The sequence below is a fragment of the Sphaerodactylus townsendi genome, linkage group LG04 (genome assembly GCF_021028975.2).
Source record: "Sphaerodactylus townsendi isolate TG3544 linkage group LG04, MPM_Stown_v2.3, whole genome shotgun sequence".
In the NCBI taxonomy this organism is placed as follows: Eukaryota; Metazoa; Chordata; class Lepidosauria; order Squamata; family Sphaerodactylidae; genus Sphaerodactylus; species Sphaerodactylus townsendi.
Genome location: NC_059428.1, coordinates 29,757,303 through 29,784,567, shown reverse-complemented (window position 1 = coordinate 29,784,567; position 27,265 = coordinate 29,757,303). Strand labels below are relative to the sequence as shown.

General features: G+C 43.8%; 1 protein-coding gene across 3 annotated transcripts in view; it reads left to right on the top strand.

Annotated features, from left to right (window-relative positions):
- The window catches only part of SPATA13 (spermatogenesis associated 13), a 174,961-nt gene that overhangs the window by 42,097 nt on the left and 105,599 nt on the right, over window positions 1–27,265 (top strand). Inside the window, exon 1 of one of the 3 annotated variants that reach the window (XM_048494363.1) lies at window positions 15,206–15,438. The exons of the other annotated variants lie outside the window; for them this stretch is intronic. The gene's annotated coding sequence lies outside the window, so the exon portion shown is untranslated. Of the gene's footprint in view, window positions 1–15,205; window positions 15,439–27,265 lie in introns of those variants that run through there. 3 annotated transcript variants of the gene reach the window in all.

Below are 27,265 nucleotides of genomic sequence, written 5' to 3'. Positions count from 1 at the left end.
GTGACTTGATTCTAAAGATGTCAGCCATAGGTGAAATGTTGTGGGCAAAAACTACCAGACCACAACCACACAGTCCAGAAAACCCACAACAGTTGGTATATTTTAAAAACCTGGCTGTTAAGCAGCTCTGCTGTTTTGCAACACTCCTGCTCCATAGTTAGCTTCATTCTGGATTTTTTCTGTTGTGAGGCAGGCAGTGGCGTAGCGTTCATGGGATGGGAGGACATAACGCCCCGGGTGGAGCTACGGCAGAGGCGTGACTGGGCCATGGAGGGGGCATGGCGGGGTCATTCCTGGGTGTTCTGGGGTGGGGCAGGGGCAGGCAGTGCCACAGCAGGGGTGCAGGGCACACATGTGTCCCAGGCTCAGTTTCCCCTCACTCCGCCTATGGAGGCAGGGGGCATGGAGGTTCCTGTGTGGTATACTGCTTAGGCCTGGTAATTTCATTCTCCACTGAAAGTCTTTTCACAAGGAGACTTTCCCACAGTTTTTGAGAGCTGAACTTATCTGTGTCATCATAGCTAGAAATACAGCTTCCTCCTTCCTCTCAGCTTCCTTCCTTGTTTTCTATTTGTTGTCCTCCCCTGGCTCCTTAAAGCAGATCAAAGGTGGTTTGAAACAGCATGGTGCAATGATGAGGAAACCTCAAAAAGACAACAGAAAACAAGAGCATAAGGATGCTTGGAGAAAACTGCAGTGGTTCAGCATCCAAGCTGTGGGGAAATCTCTGTGTGAAAAGTCCTTCAAGCATAAAGGATCCTTGAGTGATCTCAGATGCTCTTGGGTGGGCAGTAGAAGAAGAAGAAGAGTTTGGATGTAGACCCCGTCTTTCTCTCCTGTAAGGAATCTCAGAGCAGCTTTCAAACTCCTTCCCTTCGTCTCCCAACAACAGACACCTTTTGAGGTAGATGGGGCTGAGAGAGTTCTGAAGAACTGTGACTAGCCCAAGGTCACTCAGCAGACTTCATATGGAGGAGCATGGAAAACAAATCCAGTTCACCAAATAAGAGCCCACCGCTCATGTAGAAGAGTGGGGAATCAAACCTGGTTCTCCAAATTAGAATCTACCACTGTTAACCTCTGCACCATGCTGGTTGTTGGGAGGATAAACAAAGCAAGTATGACCTGGAATGTCTCTCTGAATTCCTTAAAAGGAAGGTAGGAGAATGAAGCTATGAAGAGCGGCTGCCAATGGCATGCACAGAGTGTGCCATGACTGACTAACTGAAAAGATCACTTCCAGAGAGGAAGGTTCTCTTTGAGAACACTTTGTCCCTTGCAGCCAACCACATTATCTAAGAAGAATTTAGAAAATATGGAATATGTAAACTATGTAAAAGTACTTCTGTTCCTTTAATGCCATGGCTGTTCCAAGGTATTTAACACAAATACTTGAGACATTGACTCTGAATACTACTGAAGGAATCTGCAAAAATACAGCTCATCCGAGCAGTAATGGCAAAGGCAAAGGTAGTCAGTCCCTGTGCAAGCACTGGGACATTACTGACTCATGGGGTAGCAAAGGTGGATTCCACACAGCAAATGTATGACAGGTTGCAGTCATTCTGGAGGAACCTGTTTTCCTTTTCCCCATTCACAGGTGTGCTGTGCAGGCAGCAATTGGAGCCCTGGGGGGGGGGGGGGAACCAGGTTGCTTTTGCACCTTTGCATGGAGATACTTCTCTTTTTTTAATTTCCTGCAACACATGGGTAGATGCTCAGGCATACAGAAATGCAGTCATGCCATATAGCAGTGGTGGCGAACCTATGGCACGGGTGCCAGAGGTGGCACTCAGAGCCCTCTCTGTGGGCACGTGCACCCAGAGTGCGTCATGTGGGGGGAGGGGGAAGCACTGTTAAACCGCACTTATTTTCATGGGAAGAACTAAAGCATAATCCTTTACCTGAGAGTAAGCTCAGTTGCTGGCAATGGGGCTTGCTTCTGAGTAAACCCTCCTAGGATCATGATTCACCCGTTCAAAGAGTTGCACGGTTGCTTCAAAGCAAAGCCACTGACCAAGCTTACTCCTGAGTAATGAGGGCCTCGGAGCCAACCATTTTTTCTAAAATAAACCCTCAGTGTTCAGGTTAAATTTCCGTGTTGGCATTTTGCGATAAATAAGTGGGTTTTGGGTTGCAATTTGGGCACTCGGTCTTGAAAAGGTTAGCCATCACTGCCATATAGTGATACAATCGGCTGTACCTGCATAGCTGTACATATGTAACACACAAAAGGAAGAAAAGAAAAGAAAAGAAAAGAAAAGAAAAGAAAAGAAAAAGGGACCTCCCTGCAGTAGCAGGGCAATAATGAACATATTACTGTGGCAGGCAGGTTCTCCCTGACCGTGGACGGTGTGGTGGAAGGGAGGGAAATAAAGTGCCTCCTGCCTAGCCATTCGCATGGGAGCAGCTCCAACACGGGATTTTGCAAAAGAATGGTTGGTTTAGTGATTTCTGAAAATCCTGGGTTGAGGGAAATAAAATGGAGCAAACTTGTTTGGGGGATGGGACCTGTGAAAAGTCTCCTCCCCAAATGGTTTGTATTATGCTCCACACCTGCAATATTTGCCCTGTGCGGAATCCACCAAAGCATCACAATGTTTACTAGACAGATTGTGTTTGCCATTGCCTTCCCCAGCCCTTTGTACTTTATCCCCAGCAAGCTGGGTACTCATTTTGCCAACCTTGGAAGGATGGAAGGCTGAGTCAACTTTAAGCCAGTTACCTGAAGCCTAAACCTGATTTCAGCTGAGTCAACTTTAAGTCGGTTACCTGAAGCCTAAACCTGATTTCCTTAGGAACTGAAGTCAATTGTGAGCAGAACTTGGACTGTAGTAGTACCGCTAGTGACACAGGTTCTTTGCTGTGAACATTCATACTGGAACAGTTCTTTGTTTGAAGCAGCTGCATGAAAATGTAGTGCAACACTAATAAATGCTTAACGGGTTTAATGCCAGCGTTTCCTGTAGTCCCATTGTTAGTAGCTTGCAATGGAGGTTATTGTAAGATTAGTAGCTTGGCTTGCTAGTTTGAGATGTTGTTCTAGGTGAGGTTTGAAATTCTTCCAGAATTACAAATGATCTTCAGCCTAAAAAGGTCAGGTCCCCCAGAAGAAACATCGGACCACAGATTCTGTGGCTCCTTCCCCAGGCATCACCCCCAAATCTGCAGGAATTTCCCAAGCCAGAGTGGTCAACCTTGGTGCTACTGGGGAACTTTTCAACATCTACGGAAAGCTGCTGTGAGAAATCATCTGGAGATTTGGGCTGATACCATCAGTATGTGGATGACATTCAGTTCTATGTCTTGCTTCCAGCAGATGATCCCTAAGGCTGTGGAAACTGTGGGGGGAAAAGCATACACACATTTTTGATGAGGGCTAAATAACTGAAACTTAATCCTCACAAAACAGAGGTCTTTCTGATGGAGGGAAGGTTTGACCCAGGAAATGGGACATCTTCTGTTCTAGATGGGATTGCAAGGAGCAGGTTCATAGCCTGGGGTTGCTGATGAATCCAGGCCTCCAGTTGGGTACACTGGTGACAGCAGAGGCCAGGACTGCCTTTCACTAGCTTTGCCTGCAGCTCTTCCTGGATGGGAAAGATTTTGCCATTGTGGTGCATGTCCCGATAACATCTAGGTTAGATTATTATGTGGCTAAAATGGAAAAGAAGACACTATAAGATGCTTTGGGGTTACACTGGGGAGAAAGTCAGGGTATAAGTGAAGTAAATTTTTAAAATACATACTTTGGGAAGTCCTGTTATTGACCTCACACAAGGTGGATTCTTACTTCTGAACAAGAAGGAGGGTTTACACTGTTTCAGTCGTGCAGTTTTGAGAAAGTTCTGTTTGATTTAAATGGAAGAGCTCATTAAAAGTCATTCTGTGCTAAAACAAGGAATGGTTGTGTTTTGTTTTTTTAAAAAATAAAATGACATCTGATCTCACAATACAGCCACCACAAAATATGCCTGGGAAATCACGCAGCCCCAAAATAGCAGTTTTGTTAAGGCTGTTTTCACCAGTTGGAAGAATACTTGAGTCAAGAAGAAATTGAAACCTACCGGCAAAAAATGAAATGCAAACTGGTCTGACCACTTCTTCGGCCAACTGGGCAAGAGGCTTGGGGTATTAATATTCCAGAAAAATGAAAAAAAAAAGGATTTTCTCTTCTTGAAAAGAGTGCAGATAACCTTAACATTTTCTTGGGGGGATGCCTGAACTGAGGTTTGGATAGCCTCAGCATTTTCGCTCCTCTTAACAATGAACTTGATGATCTTCTGCCTATCAGCAGGGTAGTAAAGCAGAGCCAACTTTGGCTGAAGAGGGGTTTTCTGCATAGCCGAGGGACTCCTCAGACATGCAAAAAGATATTAGTTAATTTAAAATGGACAACGGATTAGTTAAATTAATTAAAAATGGACTGATGAGAACAGTATGCTTATTTGCTGTCCAGGAGGCACTGAATTGTTAAAGGAGAGGGGGGAAAGAACAACAATGGGGAGAAGAAACTGACCTACTGATGTCCCTAACAATTTAGAATATTCATAGAATCATAGAGTTGGAAGGAGCCATACAAGCCATCTAGTTCAGCCTGCTGCTCAATATAAGATCAGCTCAAAGCATCCCTGACAAGTATTTGTCCAGCTGCTGATTGAGGACTGCCAGAGATTGCTCACAACCTCCCTGGGCAGCCAATTCCATGGCTGAACTACTCTTACTGTAAGAATCTTCTTCCTACTTATACAGCCAGTACCTTTCCACCTGTAATTTGTACCCACTATCATGGGTCCAAGGCTCTTCTCATATTCAACTTACTATGAACATGATAGGGAACACAGTCAAACACTTTACTGAAATGCAGATAAATGACAGTGATGGAATTGTCGAAGGCTTTCACGGCCGGATTCAACTGTCTGTGGTGGGTTTTCCAGGCTGTGTGGCCATGGTCTGGTAGATCTTGTTCCTCAGGTTTCGCCTGCATCTGTGGCTGGCATCTTCAGAGGTGTATCACAGAGAGAAGTCTGTGATATACCTCTGAAGATGCCAGCCACAGATGCAGGCAAAACATCAGGAACAAGATCTACCAGACCATGGCCACACAGCCCGGAAAACCCACCACAGACAATGATGGTGTTCCCTTGATCCTGTAAGCTCATCATTAAATCAAAGAAGGAAATGGGATTGCTCTGGCAGGACTTGTAGGTACAAATTTATGGTAATTGCCCCAGACCACCAAATTGTCCTTCAGATGATTGCAGATTGATTCCTCTAAAATCTGCTCCAGTATCTTTCCTGGGTCAGAAGTCAGACTGACTGGCCTACAGTTTCCTGGGTTGTCCTTCCTCTTTTGAAGGTTAGGCTAACATTCACCCTCCTCCAGTCTTGTGGTGCATTTCCCATCCTCCAAGAGCGTCTTGAAGATAATGGGAAAAGGCTCTCTAGAAAGTTATTTGAGTACTCTTTGACCACATTCTAAAGAATGTGAAGCTCATGAATACACACATTAAGATTCTATTAAAGGGACATAACATTTTCCCTCCAGGTCTGTTGGCAACCCTACAGGTTATGCCTCATATCACAATGACAGGCATATTGCTGCTTTAGGAAGAAAAATGCAAAACTTGATTCAACAGTTTGTACACTGAAGAAAAACATATATAAAACCAATTCTTCCAGAAATTAGATCCTAGTTGTTACTTAATTATTAACATAGTTGCATTTCAGCAGTGGGGAGGGTGTTGGGGAAGCAATTTTTAACTATGCCTCAGACTTTGCCCCGTGTGCCTGAAACAAGCCAAAGTAAATATATGTTCGGCTTTTCAGAAAGTGTCACCAGGATTTGTTTGATGACTACTATCTGTGCAGCTAATTTGTTTTTGTAGGCTTTTCTGAAGTCTGTCACAGTGAGAGCTTGGGAACCTTATTTTATTGCACTCACGGGTGACTGGCATTGGCTGCAAATAGGACAAGGCACTTTTAAGGCTCCTTCCAAAACACAATCCAGGCTTTAGTCCTGTGCACACTTACTTCAAGAGTAAGATCCATTAAGCACAGCAAGATTTCTCTTTCACATAAGTATATAGACTTCCTGGCCTGAATGGCCCTGGTTAGCTTGGTTGTAGAAGTCTAAGCAGGGTCGTCATTGGTTAATACTTGGATGGGAAACCATCAAGGCAGTCCATGGTTGCTATGCAGAGACAGGCAAAAGCAAACCTCCTCTGTTCTTTTCTTGCCTTGAAAACCCTAAGGCAGTGGTGGCGAACCTTTGGCACTCCAGATGTTATGGACTACAATTTCCATCAGCCCCTGCCAATTGGCAATGCTGGCAGGGGCTGATGGGAATTGTAGTCCATAATATCTGGAGTGCCAAAGGTTCGCCACCATGGCCCTAAGGGGTTGCCTTGAATGGCAGTTGTGACTTGAGGGCAGTTTCTACCACCACCAGACTTCCAACTGTGCACAGAATTCTCATTTTGACTTCAAATACTTCAGTGGGTTTACTGCAGAGGCATAGCTCCAAGGGAATGGGGGGGGGGCGACGCACCGGGTGCACGCCCCTGTGGGGTGTGGTGAGGACGTTCCAGGGGTGTGGTGGGGGCATTCCGGGGCGGGACAGTGGTGGAGGACACACCAGTGCACCGGACGGTTTCCCCCTTTGCTATGCCTCTGGTTTACTGTGTTCTAGTAAGCTAGAAATCAATTTGCTACACTGGAGAGCAGCTTCAACTGCTGTTCACTTCTTCTGTGCTGTATTATTAAGGGCCCAATCCATCAAGAGGTTCCTCTGCACTAGTCCCATTAAAATGAGCTAGTTGTACAAGTGGATAACAAACCATACCCTTAGACCACTGATCTCCAACCTGGTGTGGGTGGACATAGTTTCCTGGTGTGCAGTTACCCTTTCCCCAAGACATTTCTGTCTGCAAAGCTGAGCCCATCCTTGCTTTATTCAACTTCACAGAAGCAAGAGGTGTTGCAGAAGAACCTTAGAGGCATCATCCTTGTGTTTGAAGGAAACATTCGGAAACTACAGTTTTCATCATCGGAAGATGCTACGCTTGGCTTTAGAGTTGCCAACTCTGGTTTGGGAAATTCCTGGAGATCTGGGAGTGGAGTCTGAAAAGGGCAGGATTTAGGGAGGGGAGGGACCTCAGAAAGATATAATACCATGAAGGCCTTTTTTCAAAGCAGTCATTTTCTCTAGGGAGACTAATCTCTGTTGGCTGGAGCTCAGCTGTCATTCCAGGAAATCCCCAGGTTTTGGCTTGGAACGGTCTAACATTTTGTTTAGGCTCCCCATGTTTTGTGACTGGACCCAACTGCCATGACAGCGATTTTGCAATGGTGCTTACAAGTGGGTTTTTTAATTCCCCAAGTCCCCAGAGATTCAATAAGGTTGGGGATCTTGGTAGGGTCTTTTAAACTGCAATGTAAGCATGGGATTGAATGATCTTTTGCAAACCGTTCATACCTGTAGGATAACATATCAACAAAACATTATACTGCATATACTAAACTGAGCCTTGGCTCAGCCCAGTGTCAGGGAGAAGTAGCATGTGAATACGGCAGGGTTACTAACTCTGGGTTGGGAAATTCCTTGTGATTTGGGGGAAGGGGGTGGGAAGGGTAGAATTTGGGATGGGGAGGGATACAATGAGATATTCAATAGGATACAATGCCATAGTTCACCCCTCAAAGCAGCCCTTTTCTCTAGAGCAATTCCAGAGGATCTCCAGAGGATCTCCAGGCCCCACCTGGAAGTTGGAAATCCCACTAGTGAACATGAACCAGGAATGAGACAAAAGGAGGCATCTGTAATGTTGCCACTTTCATTTTTATAATGTACTGTCGTCCTATCATGAAGTAAGTTGAAGTTCACAAATGTTTTTGCCACAGTAACAGAATCACCGTTAAGTAGAGTTCTATGGACTTAGAAGGGTGTAGCTTTGCTTAAGAGTATCCTCTTAATGTGGTGGTTTTTAAGATGTCACAGACTCATCTTTTGTTCATGCTGCAACAGTCCCTAACGAAATTTTCAACCTCTACAGACTCCTTTTCTTTTCCCCTCAGGTATTCTCTCCTGGCCTTTAATTTAACAATGCTGTCACTTTGTTTCTGGCGCTCAAAAAGGAAGAGTTGTTTCTTGCATTTAAGCGGTTTAAGATTCCCCAGGCGGATAACTGCTTTGCTTCCAACCCTGATGCAATTGTGCTTAAGTAGGTCTATACAAGGAAGTTGGAGAGGAACAGGTTTGACTCCTTTGTTGCCCAGAAAATGCAAAGAGCAAACTTCCCTGGCAGCTGATTATCAGATTACAAGTATGACATCATTAGCAGGCATTCCCATTTGCAGAACTGTGGCCTGAAGCCATTTGACAATTGGTTGCTGAATGGCACAAGGCTGCAGCCTCCTAGGTATTAACTCTTGCCGGGGATACACTCCAGAACAGCCCTCTGTGTTCACCTTTTTGCAAGGACAAAGAAATCTCCAGGAAACTTCAGAGCCCCCTTCCACACATGCAGAATAATGCACTTTCCACTCTGTGTATTTTTCAGCTGTGCGGAATAGCAAAATCCACTTGCAAACAATTGTGAAAGTGGATTGAAAGTGCATTATTCTGCAAGTGCGGAAGGGGCCAGAGGCTTGCTTACTGAGTCACCTTTTTGGAGACAACAACCTGCTTTGTTGGATGTGTAAGAATAAAAAGCTGATAGGAAATAAGACAAACAACAAATTTATCTTGTGGCGCCTCTAAAGATTAACAAATGTACTGTGGCGTGGTCTTTTATGAGCTGACATCTACTTCATTAAATGCATGAAGTATTATACTCAGATATATGCAAAGGAAGGGCAGTGGTTACTAAGAGAAGCCAGGTGCATTATACAGATGAAAGCAAGAACCAGTCAAAAGAATGAACTGTCCCATCAGTATGGGTGTGGATTTATTCCCAGCTGTTAAAAGGAACTGGGGAAGTAAGCTGAATGAATAGTATGTAATAACTAGTAAGGTTTAGTTGGTTAGTGGAAAAATAAAACAAATCTGAAATGAAAATGGAACAAGCTTGTCAGTGCTGTCAAGTTGGTCTCCATGGTTGGCCAGAGGTGCCTAATGGGAGTCAGAGCTGGACTAGAGCATGGTTGAAAGGGCCAGCAACATTGGTTCTGTCTCCTACCCGCATGGTGTAGTGGTTAGAGGGTCAGACTAGGATCTGCGAGACCCAGGTTCAAATCCCACTTCTGCCCAAAAGTTTGCTGGGTGACTCTGAGCCAGTCACTCGCTCTCAGCCTTACCAGTCTTACAAGGTTGTTATGATAAAATGGAGAGAGGAGAATGTGTTAAGTCACTTTGGGTCAGTCCCTTTGGGAGAAAAAAGTGGGGTATAAATGCAGTAAATAAATAAGCCACAAGCTGCCTCATGCGACACTGTACAAACTCAACACGCCATTTAAATTGTGCCGCAATCCATGCAAAGCACTTCCAAGACTACACTGGGCAGAACCTGACAGGTGCAGAGGCGTAGCAAGGGGGGGAAATGCCCAGTGCACTGATGAATCCTCCACCCCTGCCACGCCAACGTCCGCCCCCGGAACGCCCCGGAACGCCCCCACCCCCAGAAAGCCCCTGCTCCGCCCCACAGGGCCGGGCCTGGTGCATCGCACACACATACACACCCTTGGAGCTACGCCTCTGGACAGGTTAACAGGTTGATGGGGGGGACAGAAGACTGGCTGGCTGGCTGGCTGGCTGGCTGGCTGGCTGGCTGGCTGGCTGGCTGGCTGGCTGGCTGGCTGGCTGGCTGGCTGGCTGGCTGGCTGGCTGGCTGGCTGGCTGACAAGCAAATGAGTGGAGGGAAGGACAGGCAAGCAAGAAGAACATGCAGAAGGAAGAAGGACCAGGTCGGTGATGGGAGGGTGGGAAGACTAGGGGGAGTAAGCAGTTAGGAAAGGGGAGGGGAGGAAACCAGGCAAATGAAAGGAGGAAAGAGCTGTATAAAGGAGGAAAGTGGAGTCAGAGCAAGAGGGAGGATGGCAAAGGGCTATCTGGGGGATGCGAGCAGGATTTTTTCTCCCCCATGAGTCCCTACAGGTCTCTCCCCACCTCAGGCCGGCTCATAATATTATTGGGGATGGGAAACATTGTGTTATGACTTTCAAGCAAACATAATTGCTTCGGTTCCAAAATGCATATTCTGTGACGCTCGTCAGAAATAACCAAACAGCTGTTAAGTACAATATTTTGGTTGAAACCTGCTTGAGATAAGCAAAGCTAACACTGAGCGCAACCCCCTTGTGTATTTTTCTCTAGGAATGGTATGTTAAGCAGACTCTTGGTTAGTATCATATAAAATACTTACGATGAGGAAGGGCTGACCCTGTTGGCTCAAAGAAACCCTGTTAACTTGGTAAACAAGATAATAAGCATTGGCTTTATTAAAATCTTAGTCTAAATGGGCATGATTTGGCCAAAGAACACAATGAATATGATTTTCAAATGCCATTTAAATGGGAAAGCAGCATTTAAATCTTTCAGAATTACATGTATTTATTTATATTCTGCTTTTCTCCTCAGTGGGGACCCGAAGCAGCTTACATAATTTTCTTGTCCTCCATTTTATCCTCACAACAACCCTGTGAGGTAGGTTAGCCCAAGAGTGTGAGGCTGCTCCAAGGTCACCCAGCAGGCTTCTGTGACACGTGAGGATTGAACCTGGGTCTCTCACATCCAAGTCTGATGATGTAACCACTACACCACACTGGTTCTCATGAAAATCTAGGGAGCTGATGTCCAGTGTTAGTAGACTGAGTAAAAATAAGAGTTGTAATAGAATCAGAAACCTTTATTAGGCATCATGAGATGTAACAATAAAATATAGAGTTTGTAGGATATTTTAAAGTGTTTTGAGGGGCAGCATGGTGTATGTAGCGATTAAAGTGCCAGTCTAGGATTTGGGAGACACAGTTTTGAATGCTCACGCTGCCTTGGAAGCCTTCTTGGGCCAATTAGCTTAACTAACCCCGCAGGGTTGTTGTTGTGAGAATAAAGTGAAGGCGGCAAGAACAATGTCATCATCTGCTTTGGTTCCTCATTGTGTGAAAAACAGGGAATTAATATCTCAATAAAAATAAGTGTTTCATATATGATACATTATCTCAGCAATTCTCCTAACAAAGCTGTAAAGTAGGCCTGTATTATTTTTGTTCTGATGGTCCAAAAAATTTCAAAACAAAACAAATGTTCATTAGCACCTTAAAAACTTTTTATTTCGATGCAAGCGTTCGTGCGCCAAAGCTCAAGATAAGTGAAGAGAAAAATCATTAAAAGTTGAAGTTATTCCAACTACAGAAAGGGGCAGGGAAGAAGAACTTGAGATAGGCAGGTCTGGTGTGAATCCTGTCATAAATTTTTCAAGTCTAATTAACTCTGAGTAATTTGTTCTTGTAATGGATGTTGAGAGAGGTCAGGGGTCCCAGCCTCTCTTGCTGCACAAATAAAGTAGAATAAATAAAACCAATCAGGAAGAAGCTTTCTGAAGATTAAGAAAATTGATATCCATACAAAATTACAGTATGGCAAAACATGTTAGGAATAGCCAATCAAAATTTCCAAAAAGGGGCTCTTGTAGAACTGTTCATAATTGCACTAGATAAGGCAATCCAAGTCTCCGTTTAAACCATGATGACAGGAGGTGTTTAATTTCCTGACAAGTTCTAATTCAGCACTTTCACTTTGTATACTCCCTTTGAAGTTTGTTTGTTTTTTGCAGGACAGCAACTTTCAGATGTGTTACAGTATGCCCAGGGAGAGTAAAATTTTCTGGCTCAGGTTCCTGAACACTGTGATTTTGTATTGTCGAAGGTTTTCACGGCCAGACTCAACTGGCTGTCGTGGTTTTTCCGGGCTCTGTGGCTGTGGTCTGGTAGAAACATTAGGAACAAGGTATTGTCTAAGGCTTTCATGGCCGGAATCACTGGGGTGCTGTGTGGTTTCCGGTCTGTATGGCCGTGTTCTAGCAGCATTCTCTCCTGACGTTTCGCCTGCATCTGTGATCCTCTGAAGATGCCAGCCACAGATGCAGGCGAAACATCAGGAGAGAATGCTGCTAGAACACGGCCATACAGACCGGAAACCACACAGCACCCTATTAGGAACAAGATCTCCTACACAACTCAACTGCGACTTTGACCAGGTTCTGCCGTTTTGAGCCCTCACCAGATCTCATAGCCCTAAACAGCACCTCAGAAAATCTCCGTCAGACAATCCTCCTGCGTTACTTTTGTTTGCCGGATTTGCGTTCATTGGTTCTCTCACACAGAGGCTGACCTATTTGTCCAATGTATATAGTGGAAGGGCATTGTGGGCTCATGATGGCATATATTAAATTGGTTGATGGTGATAATGAATGAGTCCAATATGTTCTTCAGAAGTGACTGCAGCCTGCTTAAACTCTGCTGCACCCCATTGGCCATTGAAGCCATATCAGCTTTAAATGCTTCTGCCTGCAATGACCACCAACATTTTTGGCTTCCCCTCCCCTTCCCTCCCTGTGGCATTCATAGTCACTGACACCACTTAACGCCTTTGACAAGGGATAATGGCTTTAATCTGAATCTGAAAGTGATCTGGATGCTGATGAGGAATCTCAGCACTTCTCATTGCAGCTATTCACATATCTTTGTAAGGGATGAATACTTTGCACACCTTAGGCGGAGATTGATATTCCTTTACAAACAAACATCCGACCTGGATATGGGCGAATTGCAGATATGTTGCAAGTGATGGGGTGGGAAGAAAAAAGTACTCTTCTCTATTCTCTATCAAAGAAATTGCCAGCCCACTCAGGGCTCGGGCTTTTTCTATACAGGAGTCCCAGCTTTGGAAGCGGGGCCTCCCTGGAAGGATCCGACCCCTGCCGCCCTGTTGAGAGAGACAGAATCACCCTCCAGCCTGGGCCAAGATGGGAGGGGACCTCTCTGGAGACTTTCAAACGAAAGCATACGGAATGAAAGCCCAGGCTGCCATTCGGGCCAGCTATGGCTCAAGGTTGGCAGATTTGTATGCTGCTCCTCATGTACAGTCCTGGTCCACCATTCTCTCTCCTTCCCCTGGCTGGAAACTTGGAATTGCAGCCAGGAAGTTATTCCTGATAGATTAACCCTTGGAACTCTGCTGTTGTGCATTGGGCTACTCTAACAGTAGATGACATTCCTTTGCCTCATCTAACCATTTCGCTGCCAGCATTGCATCAGTAGGGTTGGTCAGGAGCCTATTCAGTTCTGGCTTACAGAAGGAGCCATGCATTGGACAATTATGCAAGATACCACGGGTTGCAGCTGCAAGAAGTTATTGTATCTGATCTGAGAAGTATGATGTTTTGCCCCATTGGTGGTCAGCCACTCTGGAGCTGGCTGCGGGAGGATGGTTGAGTGTTATTGTACAGCTCTGCATTGGTTTTAATTGTTGTGCCAATATTGCCTGTAGCGTGTGCAAGAAGCCCCTCGAATTTCCCTTACCCGGCCAAGTTCCTAATGTTACACTACCAGCTTTAATACAGCTTCCTCATATTGTGGAGGAGACAAGCGTCCCTTTAACCCCTTAGCATTTATCCCCTTTTTCTAAAATGTAAAAGGAGAGATGTAGTGATGCACTGCTGACCCAGCAGCACGTGTGTAGAACGTTGGGACGTAATGGACCCTCACGGCCTTGCTTTAGTCGCTCGCACCCCCAAAGGGGTCCTCATCCCCATATGAGTCACGGGTCAGAACTGTCTGGTATAGAATCCAGTCCGGGCGCATGGGGACAATGGTGCTTGCCCCCAGGTGAGGGATTAGGCTCAGACTCAGCTTCACGGCTCCTCTCACGCGCGTAGCCAGGTGAGATCATGCATCTGCATGATGATCTCCCAGGTCTCGCCCACAATGAAACCCTATAAAGCACTATTGACAGATGGCCATCCAGCCTCGCTTTTAAAACCTCCAAAGAAGGAGACCCCAACCACACTCCGAGGTAGTGCATTCCACTGTCAAACAGCCCTTACTGTCAGGAAGTTTTTCCTGATGTTTAGATGGAATCTCTTTTCCTTCTCCTTGAACCCATTACTCCTGGTCCTAGTCTCTGGAGAAGCAGAAAACAAGCTTGCTCCCTCACCAACATGACAGTCCTTCAGATATCTAAACATGGCTATCATGTCACCTCTTAACCTTCTCTACACCAAACTAAACATACCCAGCTCCCTATCTTTATTAGAATCTCCCACTCTCTGGAAAAATGATGGAGAAGGTGTTGTATAGTGGTTAGTGCCAAACGGGGGCCTGGGATAACCAGGTTTGGATCGTGAAAACTGACCAGGTGCCCTTCCATCATGATCTCTATGCTGAAGCAAGAAGCCGTCACAAGGTTGTTGCTGGGAGGATTAAGTGGAAGAGAGGAGAATGTCGTGAAAGGCAGCTTTGGGTCCCAATCAGAGAGAAAAACAGAGTATTCGCCTTAAAAATAATGGAAAAAACATACCTTTAATCTTCATTGTGAGTACAAGCATATTCAAAAGGGTATTAAAGAAACAATTCCTTAAAGCTATTTCTTCAATGATCTTTAATGTTATTTAACAGGGAAAAAAATCAATTAACATACCTGACTTTATGTTCAGGGTGTATCCGAATAATGTATTTGAGAGTGGAAATGTATTCCCCCCCTAATCTGACAGGCTTTTTTCTTGATCTAGGTTAGCCAAGCAGGGTCCTTGTATTAAGTCACCCAGATACTGACAAGGGAGGGAGAATAGTGTTGAAGGAACTAATCTTGCCTACCCCAAAGTCCAATCATCTCCTTTATTCCCTTCACTTTTCCCCTGCTGGCAACCATAAACACCCCCCTGCTAGTTACAACCCAGGAAAACCTTTTGCATAGAGGCTTCTTTCATACAGAAGCACCTGGAAAGGGGGGTGGGCAAAAGAGTTAGGTGTGGTTCCTGTGTCAACAGAAGCTACAGGCTCCAGATAGATGTATGTTGTAGAGGAGGAAGCGAAGTCCAGCAGTCTCCAGATAGACTGAGGGCAAAATTTATTAAAGGTGTTTATTTCATGCTAGCTTCTAATTATGCCTCTGACAGTGGAGTAAGGCAGAGGGGGGCAGGCTGGCTGGGAGGGGAGGTTTGCCTTGGAGCCGCTGGCTGGAAGGAGAGAAGGGCTGCCAGTGAAAACAGCCACGAGATGGACTGGAGCGCTCAGAATCCACTTGAAAAGCCGGAGGTCCCGACTGTACTTGGCCCAGCCTTAGGAAGCGTAAATATTAGTCACCGTTCCTGAACGCTTCAGTGTAGGTGGCTTGCTGGCAAAAAGGAAAGATTGAACCCCTGTTTTTCACACTGCTGGGGGAAAATAACCTGGGATCTGTTTAGGGAAGGATTTGCAAATGCTCGGGGCATTTACAGGCAGGTAAGACGTTTCGCTTTCTCTTAACCACCCCTTTCCTTCCCTGTTGCCTTCCTTTGATTCTTAGGAAAGTGGTGATAGCTATTCAAAAACAGTGGGTGACAGTCCCTAGCAAGCTTTCTGAGCCATGGATAGTGGATAATATGACTAATTATATTATCTTAATGACTAATTATATTGCATTATTATAATAATATTACATTATGTTATATCAATTTCCTACAACTCACCAAAATGATTGCGGTGATCAAAAACAGCAAATGTATTTTTTTTTCCATGCACCGTGAAACATCTCAGAGTTTTACATTGAGATCCTGATGATGTGAAGAGGGCAGGTAGTGAAAGGCTGAAATCCTGGGTATACTTATTGTCTCTTGGCAGAAGTTACTTTAAAGCAAACTTGTCGATGATTCAACTGTAAATAAGATGTATACATAATAAATCTTTAAAACAAACAAAACACTGGAGACAGTTTCTATTACAAAGGAACTGATGACAGTGCCTCTAGTTTTATTGTGTACAAGTCCTTCTGCTTAATTCTGATCACTAAGAATAGATAGCTTTGTTCTTTAAAGGTTTCCAAAGGGACGAATGTATGAACCAGGAATTGGGGAACAGGAATAGTTGATCTGCTTTGGAGTCACAGTCCTTTGTCTACTTGCTTAGGAGCAAATTGCTAAAACTTTTGCTGAGTATTTGTTTGTTCCATTTTTATATCCCTCTAATTTCCAGTAGAAGATCTGAGGAAATTCAGGATTGAAGTGCAATTTCTGTCGCCAACATTCTACCTGAATTGCATGATCAAAGGCTGTTTACTCAGGGTTACCTTGACATTAGGGCTACATGACAGGCGGGTGGGAGAGCTTTGTGAATTTGCAGAACTGTACTGGCTACGAGTGACATGGACTTTAGGTAATATGAACAGGAGTTGCATGTGTGGTGTGTGCTTTTGTGAAAATATGTTGGGGGAAGCACTGATGAAAGTTTTTCTCCAGTACTTTTGCCTTTTGTTTGATTCAATTTATATTTCACTCTGGTTTTCAGTTAACTGAGAGGATAGATTTTAAAAGTTAAGAGAACGTAAAAGAAGAACTTTAAAAAGCTGCTAAATATTAGAATGTCAAGTCATACAGTGTTTTTCCTTTCTAATCCTGCTATTCACCTGTCTGCTCCTTATGTTTCTCCTTATAGTGTGCATGCAAATGTGATTGCTCTTTTCATATTACCACTTCACTGGCTAATGTGACTCAGAACTTTCCCAAACACACACTGGATATATTATTTTTGCTCACTTTTTTTTGGCAGTCAAGTCACAGCTAACTTATGACCCCTGGTATGGTCTTCGAGGCAAGAAATATTTCAGAGGAAATTATCATTTCCTGTCACTACATTATTATCCTGGTATTCCTTGGAGGTCTCCCATCCCAATATTAGCCAGGGTCAGAGTGTGCAACTGACCCAAAGCCACCTAGCACATGAACAAGTGGTTAAGTGCTTGCACTGCCACTCACACGGTCAGGAGTTTGAGTTCCCTGTGGGTCAGATATCCTGGCAGCTGGCTCATGGTCAACTCAGCCATCCATCCATTTCTTGGTTGGTAAATGAGTACCTAGCTCATACCTAGGGGGTAAAGAATAGCCGGGGAAAGCAATGGCAAACTACCCCACAAAAATGGCTTGCCTATAAAATCACTGCTTGCAGTGTTCCCCCGGGTCGAACATGACTGAAGGGGAAACTTTACCTTTTTTAATCCAGGTCCTAGTCAAATACCTTAACCACTACACCATGCTGGCTTACATCAGTTGTCACACCAGCAGAAGATCTAAGGGCATGGGTAGTCCCTCAGATACTCTGTCCTAAACCATTTTGGGTTTCAAACATCTTTCAGCAGGACTTTCTTTGAATTGGGTTGGGTTTGGAAAAAGTCCCACCCCTTCCTCCTCCCCAAGCCCCACCCCCCAGCCTCAGTGCTTATAAAAGAAGGTCTCCGAGGCCGAGACTGCAGTCTCTTCTGGCCTGCCCGGAGCGGAGGTCAGAAGAGACTGCAGGCTGTCGGCTGGGAGCCCAGCCGGCAGGGGGGGAAGGAAGGGAGGGAGGAGTCCAGGGCGAGGTTGAGGGCGCTTGGAGGCAGCAGGAAGTCCTGCTGTCTCGTCATTTTTGCGTGCCTCGGACGGGGTTGAGGCATACAAAAACGATGAGACAGCAGGACTTCCTGGTCACGTGGGGGGCTGATTTTGCGCCCCCCATGTGACCAGAAGAGTGGCGCCTGGGGACAAGGGGTACCCCTTGTCCCTAGGCAGATACGTCACTGCCAGCAGACCTTGTTTTGCTGTCCTGTTGCAGCCAATTTACAACAACCCTGGTATTCCTTGCTGGTCTCCCATCTGAATACTGACTAAGGCTGACCCTGCTTAGCTTTGAGATCTGAAAAGATTAGACTCACTCGTGTGAACTATCCAGATAAGCTAACCAGCAGCGGTACTGGCCAAATCTGGAGCCAGGCTGGGCTCACTCCAAGTTCCGGTGTTCAATTTGCTGGCAGCAACTCACACCAGAACGAGAGTTGTTAATTTGAAAGTGAATACATACATAGTGTCTTTGTGTGATTAACCTTAAAAACAGTTTTAAAGCAAAAAATAATTCCAGAAAATCTGGAAAGTGCCTTGAGGCATTTACAGATGACGGGAGCTCAGCTCAGCTACCCTGTTTCTCCGAAAATAAGACATCCCCTGAGAATAAGATTTAGTAGAGATTTTGCTGAAGTGCTAAATATAAAACATCCCCCGAAAGTAAGACATAGCAAAGTTTTTGTTTGGAAGCATGCTTGTCGAGCAGAACACCAGAGCATGTGTAACCTCTTTCTGTGGGTTCTGTGGGGCAGTACTTGGAAGGAGTTGCAAATAACTAAATTTAAACAAAACAGTTTACTTCTCTTAATAAATAATACTTTTAAAACATTTAACATTTGACATTTACACTTTACAGTCCTGTTAAGTTTGCATTTTCAAGTCCTTATATTTACAGTCTACCGATATTGCCAAGTGCAATTCTTCTTTGCTGGTGGTTGGTTTTGAAGACTTCAGAGGCTTGGTGAACGGGATTCAAGATGATGAAGGTTCCCAGAAAACTCTCACCATTTACATACACAAAAACCCTGAAACAATACATTCTAACATTTAAAATATAGCAAAAAAAATAAACTCCCTTCCCACTAGTTCCCCACAACATTGCAGTTACCTTAAACAAGGTGTTAAGGGCTTAATAAAATCAATCAGCCTGGTAGCCTTGCTTCCTCCAACCTCATGAGTTCTGCAGCATTCTGCTTCTTTTCAGACTCCACCCCTTTCTGGGTCATCCCATTCTGACACAGGGGTTACACATGCAGCTGTGGAACGGAAAAATAAGACATCCCCTGAAAATAAGACATAGCATTTTTGGGAGCAAAAATTAATTTAAGACACTGTCTTATTTTGGGAGAAACATGGTAGCTGTTTATCAGATAGCTGGCAGGGGTTAGCATGTTCAACTGGGATCTGGAAGAGCCAGGTTTAAATCTTCATTTTGCTTTGGGAACTTGCTAACTTGTGCCAGTCACAAACTGCCAAACCCAGCTCAGAAGGTTGTTATGATGACAAAATGAAGTAGAGGAGAATGAGTTAATCTACTATGGCCCCTTCTGCACATGCAGAATAATGCACTTTCAATGCACTTTCACAATTGTTTGATAGTGGATTTTGCTGTTCCGCACAGTAAAATCCAACTCCAAAGTGGATTGAAAGTGGATTGAAAGTGTATTATTCTGCATGTGCGGAAGGGGCCTATGAGTCAGTTTCCATTGAAGAGAAAAGTGGGCTATAAATGAAGTTTAGAGAATTGTTGGCTGTATGTCCTAGGGGTGGAAGCATGGGGTTGACATTCCCTTGGTGCTGAGCAGCATTTAGCTGAATCCTCGTTGCTATATGGTGCTGAGAAGATGCTGGTAGGACTCAACATCTCTAGGCACAATTCTGATCAGGAAACAAATTAAGGTCGGGGAAGGAAAGCATGTCCTTTTAGAAGTGTGAATTACTGAATCCTCTTCCCCATTTCGGAAAGATTCACAGCCACCCAGTGAAGCAAATTAGGGCTATGATAATGCTTTATCCAAAGCCATCCAAAAACTTAATGGCCAAGCAGGGATCTAATGAGGTCAGTGAGACCTCAAGTGTTCTCTCGTTCAGTTTTTTTTGGCAGGCTGTATTATTCAAGCTGTTTGGATCTGCCTTGGTTCATGCACCCAATTTATTCAGGATTTCAGAAATCCCATGAACAATGTACTTTTCTGATTTAGCCCACTTTATTTTCCCTGGATGTATCTGTCCAGATATAGAGTATATTTTTATATATGTTCTTATTTCATCCACTGAAAATATTCATCCATTCATTACATCAGAATGATGTGTGAACAAGTTAGGCTGGCTATGGAATCGTTGCTGCGGTCAAATAAATCTTATGGTCCCTTTGGAAGTATTGTAAGGAAAATTGGCACCAATCTCTCTGTGATACAGTGCCCAAGAGTTCGGTTTCAGCTTACTTCTCAGGCTGCAGAAGGCAGTGATTCTGAACCATGCAGAGAAGATGGAGTAATCTCCCTTGCAGATGGCTCAGATCAGATGGCTGAAATAGGAACAATTTTCTAGAGATGAAGCCCACTCAGGAATAGTCCCAAGTGCACCGGCACTTTTATCAATGCCATCACAAGAGGACACAGACTCTACAACAGAGTACTGGGAGAAAATAACTCTGGGGGTTTTGTTTGGCAGATTTTCATTCATAAAACCATTTGGCTTGCCCTAGTGAAATCACTCATTGCCTCATTTTGTTCAGAAAAAGAGCCTGCTAAGAGCATTGGCTTAGAAACAGATTTCTAGGGGTAGGTTCTGAAGCCAAGGCAAAGAATTACATAGCTCAGGGGTGTCCAACTCTGGCCTTCCAGATGTTCGCAGACTACTATTCCCATCTGCCCCTGGGAATTATAGCCAATGAACATCTGGACAGTAAGAGTTGAACACTTCTGATATAGATAGACTTTCCAGGATTATCTCTTCTCATTGTCAGAATCTTTGAAAAGCAGGTCAAGAAAAGGCTGTGAATCAGCCAAATAAAAATTCTGGTCTTTTGCTAAGTACTATGCAGAAAAATATGACTCTCTTCTATGAGGCCTTGAAACTACTCACAGGAGACAAAGTGGGACCATTGTTCCCCTTACAGAATGATCTTGTCAGTGGAGTCAAGGTCATCTACTGTTTTGCCCCCACTACAATATTATCCTCAGTTTCAATTCTGCGACCCTTGTATCTTCGGAACTGCATCTTCCTATACTGCCCACAAAAGTCACTCTGGCCCTTTGACAGTAATCCTGGTGGTCCTTCCTTGGCCCCATGGACATTAGGTTGGCCTCAACCAGAGTCACAGTCTTTTTGGCTCTGGCTCCAGCCTAGTGAAACTCTGTCAGCTGACACTGTGGCCCTGCAGGACTTTGATGAGTTCCGCAGGGCCTATAAGACAGAGATGTTCTACCAGGCATTTGGCTGAGACCACCTGCTCTCCAGTATTCCATCTTGCTGGCCCCCCAACTATCAACTATCAACCACCTACTGTCATTGATTTTGTTGTTACTGTCTAGCGAGCATTCTCCCCTCTTTGCCTTTTTGTTCTTTCTCTGCTCTTGAACACTAAGCTGAGGAATTGTCGTGTTGGGGAAGTTATATATTATAGGTTCGTATGGGATGGTACTATTCACCATACCTTTCTAAATTTGAAGCCCCCTTTGAATTTGAAGCTCAGGCGAAACAGCCCTCCTTGGCCACTCTCTGCCATTGCTCTAGGACACCAGGAGGTGGGGGTGGGCGGGCTAAATTTGTTCCTTATCCCTAGTGATCCCAGCCCTGAAGGATCACTCAACCTACTCCAGTCTGCATAGCCCTGTCTCAGGTTATTAGTCAATCTTGGCTGAATTTTAGAAGAGGACAGAATGTTGGAAAGTTACATAGACGTCAAAATACGATGCTGTTATTCCAGTCTTAACTCAATGGGGTTGGACTAGAATAACTACACAGGATTGCACTATTGGACAAATAGATTTAGATTAATACAGGTATATTTTTTATTTATTTATTTATTTATTTATTTATTTATTGATTGATTGATTGATTGATTGATTGATTGATTGATTGATTGATTGTTTAGATTTTTATACCGCCCCATCCCCAAGGGGCTCTGGGCAGTGAAGTATTTCATACTTCAAAAAACACAACCTAATTTACAATCTTGAAGCCATTCATATTAGTCCAAATTGGTGATCAGTTTGGAGTCAACTCCGCCAGGAAGTCCTGGAAGTCTTGGGAACGTACTGCGCCTGTATCCAACACCCAACGTAGGAGGCCACCCACTTCCCAGATGGACTTGGCATGTTTCTATTTGGGCACACAGATGATATCTCTTAACTATATTGGGCAGCAAGAAGAAGAGTGAAAGGAGCTATGTGCTTTTTACAGGGAATGTCTACTCCTGCAATTACATACATACATACATACATACATACATACATACATACATACATACATACATACATACATACATACATACATACACATTATTATTATCATCATCATCATCATCATCATCATCATCATCATCATCATCATCATCTATCTATCTATCTATCTATCTATCTATCTATCTATCTATCTATCTATCTATCTATCTATCTATCTATCTATCTATCTATCTATCTATCTATCTTAATATACCGCCCCATCCCGAAGGGGCTCTGGGCGGTGTACATCATAAAACATCATACATAAAACATCATAATACATAAAACGCATACATACATACATACATACATACATACATACATACATACATACATACATACATACATACATACATACACATACATATAGTGTGTGTGTGTGTGTGTATAAGCAGAGCAGAATAGAAGAGACGGATTTATATATGAGTTTACTAACTATAAAGGAAGGAGTACATGGAGATAAAATAAAGAAATTCTTTCTTTCCTGTGCACATCTAGATTACTTTGGTTACAGCTTGGTACCTCTCTGCTGTCTCGTGCTTGTGGTCGTGGTGGTGCTGATGTCGTGTCTGCTCAAACAAAGAAATAGAATTAACTTTATAACTTCAGATGTATGTGCTCACTAACATGTAAGAAATGACTATCTGATTGACTGATAGCTAATCAGGTCACAAACAGTATCTTCAGCAACTTGTTTACATACAAACAGTTAACCCTTTTATAACTGAGTTGTGACCAACACTTGCAAAATACCAGCAGTCAGAGGCTTTTGGATTTGTGAGTATTTTCTGGTTCATGATCATTCACTTTTCCCATATACTTGGTACCAGTCCCATAGGATAATCAGGAGTCTAACAGGAGTCTTCTCTGCCCGTCCTGTAGATAAACTCAAAGTGCATCTTTTGCAGCCAGTTTAAACAAATAATTAGAAGCAACAGCACAGCCATTGGCTCTTAGTTTTATGAAGTGAAACATTCAAGGCTGAACCGAGACCTTGTAAATCACTACAAGGTCATAACCAAAAAGCCAGAAATACACGTCTTGGGCCATTAAAATGCTATTAAAAGGCAGCAGGGTCCAATTTAAGTTTTCAACAAAATACCTGACGCAGCTGGGCAGTGGTGTTTCAGCGGAGTCAAGCAGAAAGGCAAGCGGGAAAAGTTCTGATAATATTGCATTAGCTGCTGATTCAGATGTTGCCCGTAGGTGTGACAAGTTAATTGTTCTAGAAAAAGACTTTTGTCCTCCTGTGCTGACTTCTCAAATGATCGGAATGTATTTTGGTGTGCAGAAAACAAAGAACAACTTTTCTCTAGAGGATCAGCCTGGTGCAGAGGAGAATTCAGCCTCATTAGGAAACTTCTCAGAGCATTTAAGGCTATAGAAGCATCAAGGCTTGCGCTGAATTTCCTTTTGCTTTTCTAGGAGAGCAGCCATGTTAGCCTGTTGTAGCATAAGCAAACGGAAGTCTGGCGCCAACTAGAATAAAGGTTGTCAGTCATCAGTTGCCTCTGGACTTCTGTTAGGGTTGCCAACTCTGGGTTGGGAAATTCCTGGAGATTTGGAGCAGAGCCTGGGAAAGGCAGGATTTGGAGGAGAGAGACCTCAGTGGGGTATGATGCACATATCCTCCAAAACAGCTACTTTCTCTAGGTTGCTGTGGTCTGGAGATGCTTGTAATTCTGGGAGATCTCCAGGCTCCAATATATATATATAGTTAGCCAGAGACAGTATCTTGTTTAAAGAAAGGAAAAGAACCTGTCTGGCTCTAGTGCGAACTATACAAATCTATTTTAATGAAAATAATTCAAACATTTAAAACATTGTTCTTTCCCTGGGTCAATACTCCCACCTTTCATTGACCATCAGCCAAGGATTTTATGAACATCCTGTTCATCTATATATACATGAAACCTATCAACAGAAGTTGTGCTTTAAAAGCATCAGACATTGGTATCCTTCTATAGTCCAGGGGTTTGCAACCTGCAGCTCTCCAGATGTTCATGGACTACAGTTCCCATCAACCCCTGCAGGGGCTGATGGGATTTGTAGTCCATGAACATCTGGAGAGCCGCAGGTTGCAGATCCCTGTACCATTAGTGGATCTCTTACTCCAGTGATGGCGAACCTTTGACACTCTAGATGTTATGGACTACAATTCCCATCAGCCCCTACCAGCACGGCCAATTGGCCAATGCCAGGGCTGATGGGACCAGAAGTCCACAACATCTGAAGTAATCCAAAGGTTCGCCACCACGAGTCTTACTCCATGCTACTCAGGAGAGAACTTGATATTATTTTATTTGGGGATCCTCTGTGTATGCATTGTTCATTGTTTTATTGTTGTTGTTGTTTATAATATGTATGTTTTTGTTGTTGATTAAGAGTTGTGGTTCCGGTATATAAATGTTTAAATTGTTTTCATTAAAATATATTTGTATAGATCTCCAGGCTCCTCCTGGAGGTTAGGAATCCTGAGTTTTTAGTTTCACTGTACTAGAATAACAGTACAGACATGGACTGCACCAATGATTGGCCGCAAATCATGTAAAAAAAAATAACTGGTGCAGATCGACTCTTTGTGTCAGGTACATAGGGCTCTGTATTGACTGATAAAACTTCAGGGTGATTTGTCACTAACTGTGCACCTGAGTCTACTATGCCTTTTCTGTTGCTCACTTCTGTGCAGGCTTTTTGCTGAGTTTGGTTACAGCTGGTAGAAATGCCTGTAGGTGAAGTGGTACCTTCAGGGGAAGAACCATGCTTCTTTGCACCTGTAAGGTCCTAGTGTCCAACATGGGCTCTTGTCACATGAAGCTGCCTTATACGGAGTCAGACAGTTGGTCCATCAAAGTCAGTACGTCTACTCCAGGGGTCTGCAACCTGCGGCTCTCCAGATGTTCATGAACTACAATTCCCATCAACCCCTGTCAGCATGGCCAATCTTACATATAACCTACTGCCAGATTCTTTAACTGGAGATGCTGGGGACTGAACTTGGGACTCTCTGCATGGCGGAGGCTCTGCCATTGAGCTATACCCCAGTTAGTGCAACGCCACAAGTACTTATTCTTCTGGTGCACAATTGGATGGACGAAGCCAGCACTTATGGCCAGTAGAGAGTTGGGTGCTTTTGTATGTATGGTATGTAGTTTCATCCAACTGTTCTATTGGGCGATTAGGTTGAGAACATCTAACAAGTCTCTGTGTTTTATGGACCGCTCTATTATGAATAAACTGAACAGCTTGTAGGTACAAGACACATGTATATGTGTAGCGCTTACATGGCTGTTCATTAGCATTGCTTCAAATGCTGAATAAGGAAGTTAGCATGATTTTCTCAAAATAGTTGCATTATGGTAAATGAATTGCTGCAAGATTGTTCTCACTAGTGCCAAGAGACAGCAAGAGACAGCAAGTACAAATGAGGACTCCAGATGTGAATGTCTTTTTAATTGAGGTTGCGAGCATTAATTGGTCTAAAAGGCAGATAAATAATCGACTAGAATTCTTTAATGGGCTGAGAGACCAACATAATGATGATACAGGCTTGCATTAGCTGGGCTCAGCGCATGAAATGCTACTCCACCCTAAATGTACTTATTGAAAGGTGTTTGTACTAGCCAGAGCTCTGTTAATGAGTTCTATTGTGGTGCAAAAGATTGCCTATCACTCAGTGATATGCCAGTTACAAGTGGGCATGAGTGTTAATGAAATGCAGATTGGAACAGATGGTCTGTGGAATACATAAAGTATCACCGTGTCTGCATGAAGCTTTTCTTACTGGCAAGCAGCACCAACCTAGGAAGGAAAATACATGCATCATTGTGATTACCATAACTGGCCTCCTGAAGACACAAATTACCTAAAAAGTTGACTTAACTAAAGAAAAAATATCTTCTTCAAATCACCACCTTAATAACCACCTTAAAGCAAATATCACTTGACTTTCCTAGAACTGCATGCATACAGGTTTTAAAAAAACATATTGCATGAGAAGGATTTTGCATGACGTGTGTTATAGCATCCAGTACAGAACTGGAGGTTACTGAATTCTTTCAGTTTTTAATTTAGCCTCTTTCCCACCCAAGGTAACCTAGATCATGTAATTTGGAGATGGGCTTGAAAATGTACAAACTGTGTTCACCAGGACCAACAGGTTTCAGGAAGTGAGGCTAGTATTGTCTGCTAGAGTTGGTGTTTGACTTGGTTAAAATACCCCCCCCACACACACACACAAAAAAAAATACTCTGTCAATTGACTGTTCAAATGTAGTCAAATATAGAATGCTCAGAAACTTCTTCAGCCTCTAATAACAGTATAAATTTATAAATGATCTATGATATCCTTGAGTAGACGAAGAAATAATTTAGCCTGATTACAAGTTCTTTATCATGCCCTGCCAGCTGGCAGGGGATGATGGGAACTGTAGTCCATAACATCTGGAGGGCCGCGAGTTTGACACCTATGCCTTAGTGGTAATACTGAGTGCACAATATCTTTAGGTGGCTTTAGGTCCAAGAAGTGGCTTTAGGTCCAAGTGGCTTTAGGTCCAACAAGCAAAGTCCAGGGTCTGCCTGGGCTCCAAGGAAGAGGGGTAGAAAGCAGATGGAATGCAGCAGAAACTGAACCATAGGCTGGCTCCAAAGTACTGGGTGCTGGGAGAGGGCTATTTTATAGGGAAGGTTGGGCCTTCTAGCCATGCTAGGAGATATTATCGAAGGCTTTCATGGTAGCCATCTGTCTCTGGTAGAGCAGTATTCTATTGTACTGGATTCTGGTGGATGTTTATTCACGCGAGCTTCAGATCTGTGGCTAGCATCTTCAGAGGTGTATCACAGAGGGAAGTCTGTTACACACTGTGTCCAGAGAGAAGGAAATGTTTGGGACATAGACAATATATACCTCTGAAGATGCCAGCCACAGATGCAGGCGAAACGTTAGGAACAAGATCCACCAGACCATGGCCACACAGCCTGGAAAACCCACCAGAACCACATGCTAGGAGAGTTTAATCTTCTTGGACGAAAGAGGGTCCTTGTCTTTCTGGGAGAAGACAAAGAGGAACATTATACTTCAGTATTGGGACATTAGTCAAATGGGTCGAGCACTTGGCTTAAGTGGCTAAGATGGGAGTGCCCAAAAAGGAGGAAAGTAGCTGATTAAATTACAGCTTTAAAACAATGAAAATGAAAATGAGGTGGCCTGGAGAGAGAGCAATTAGTAAGAGGAAGAGATTTGAGTTAGCATAG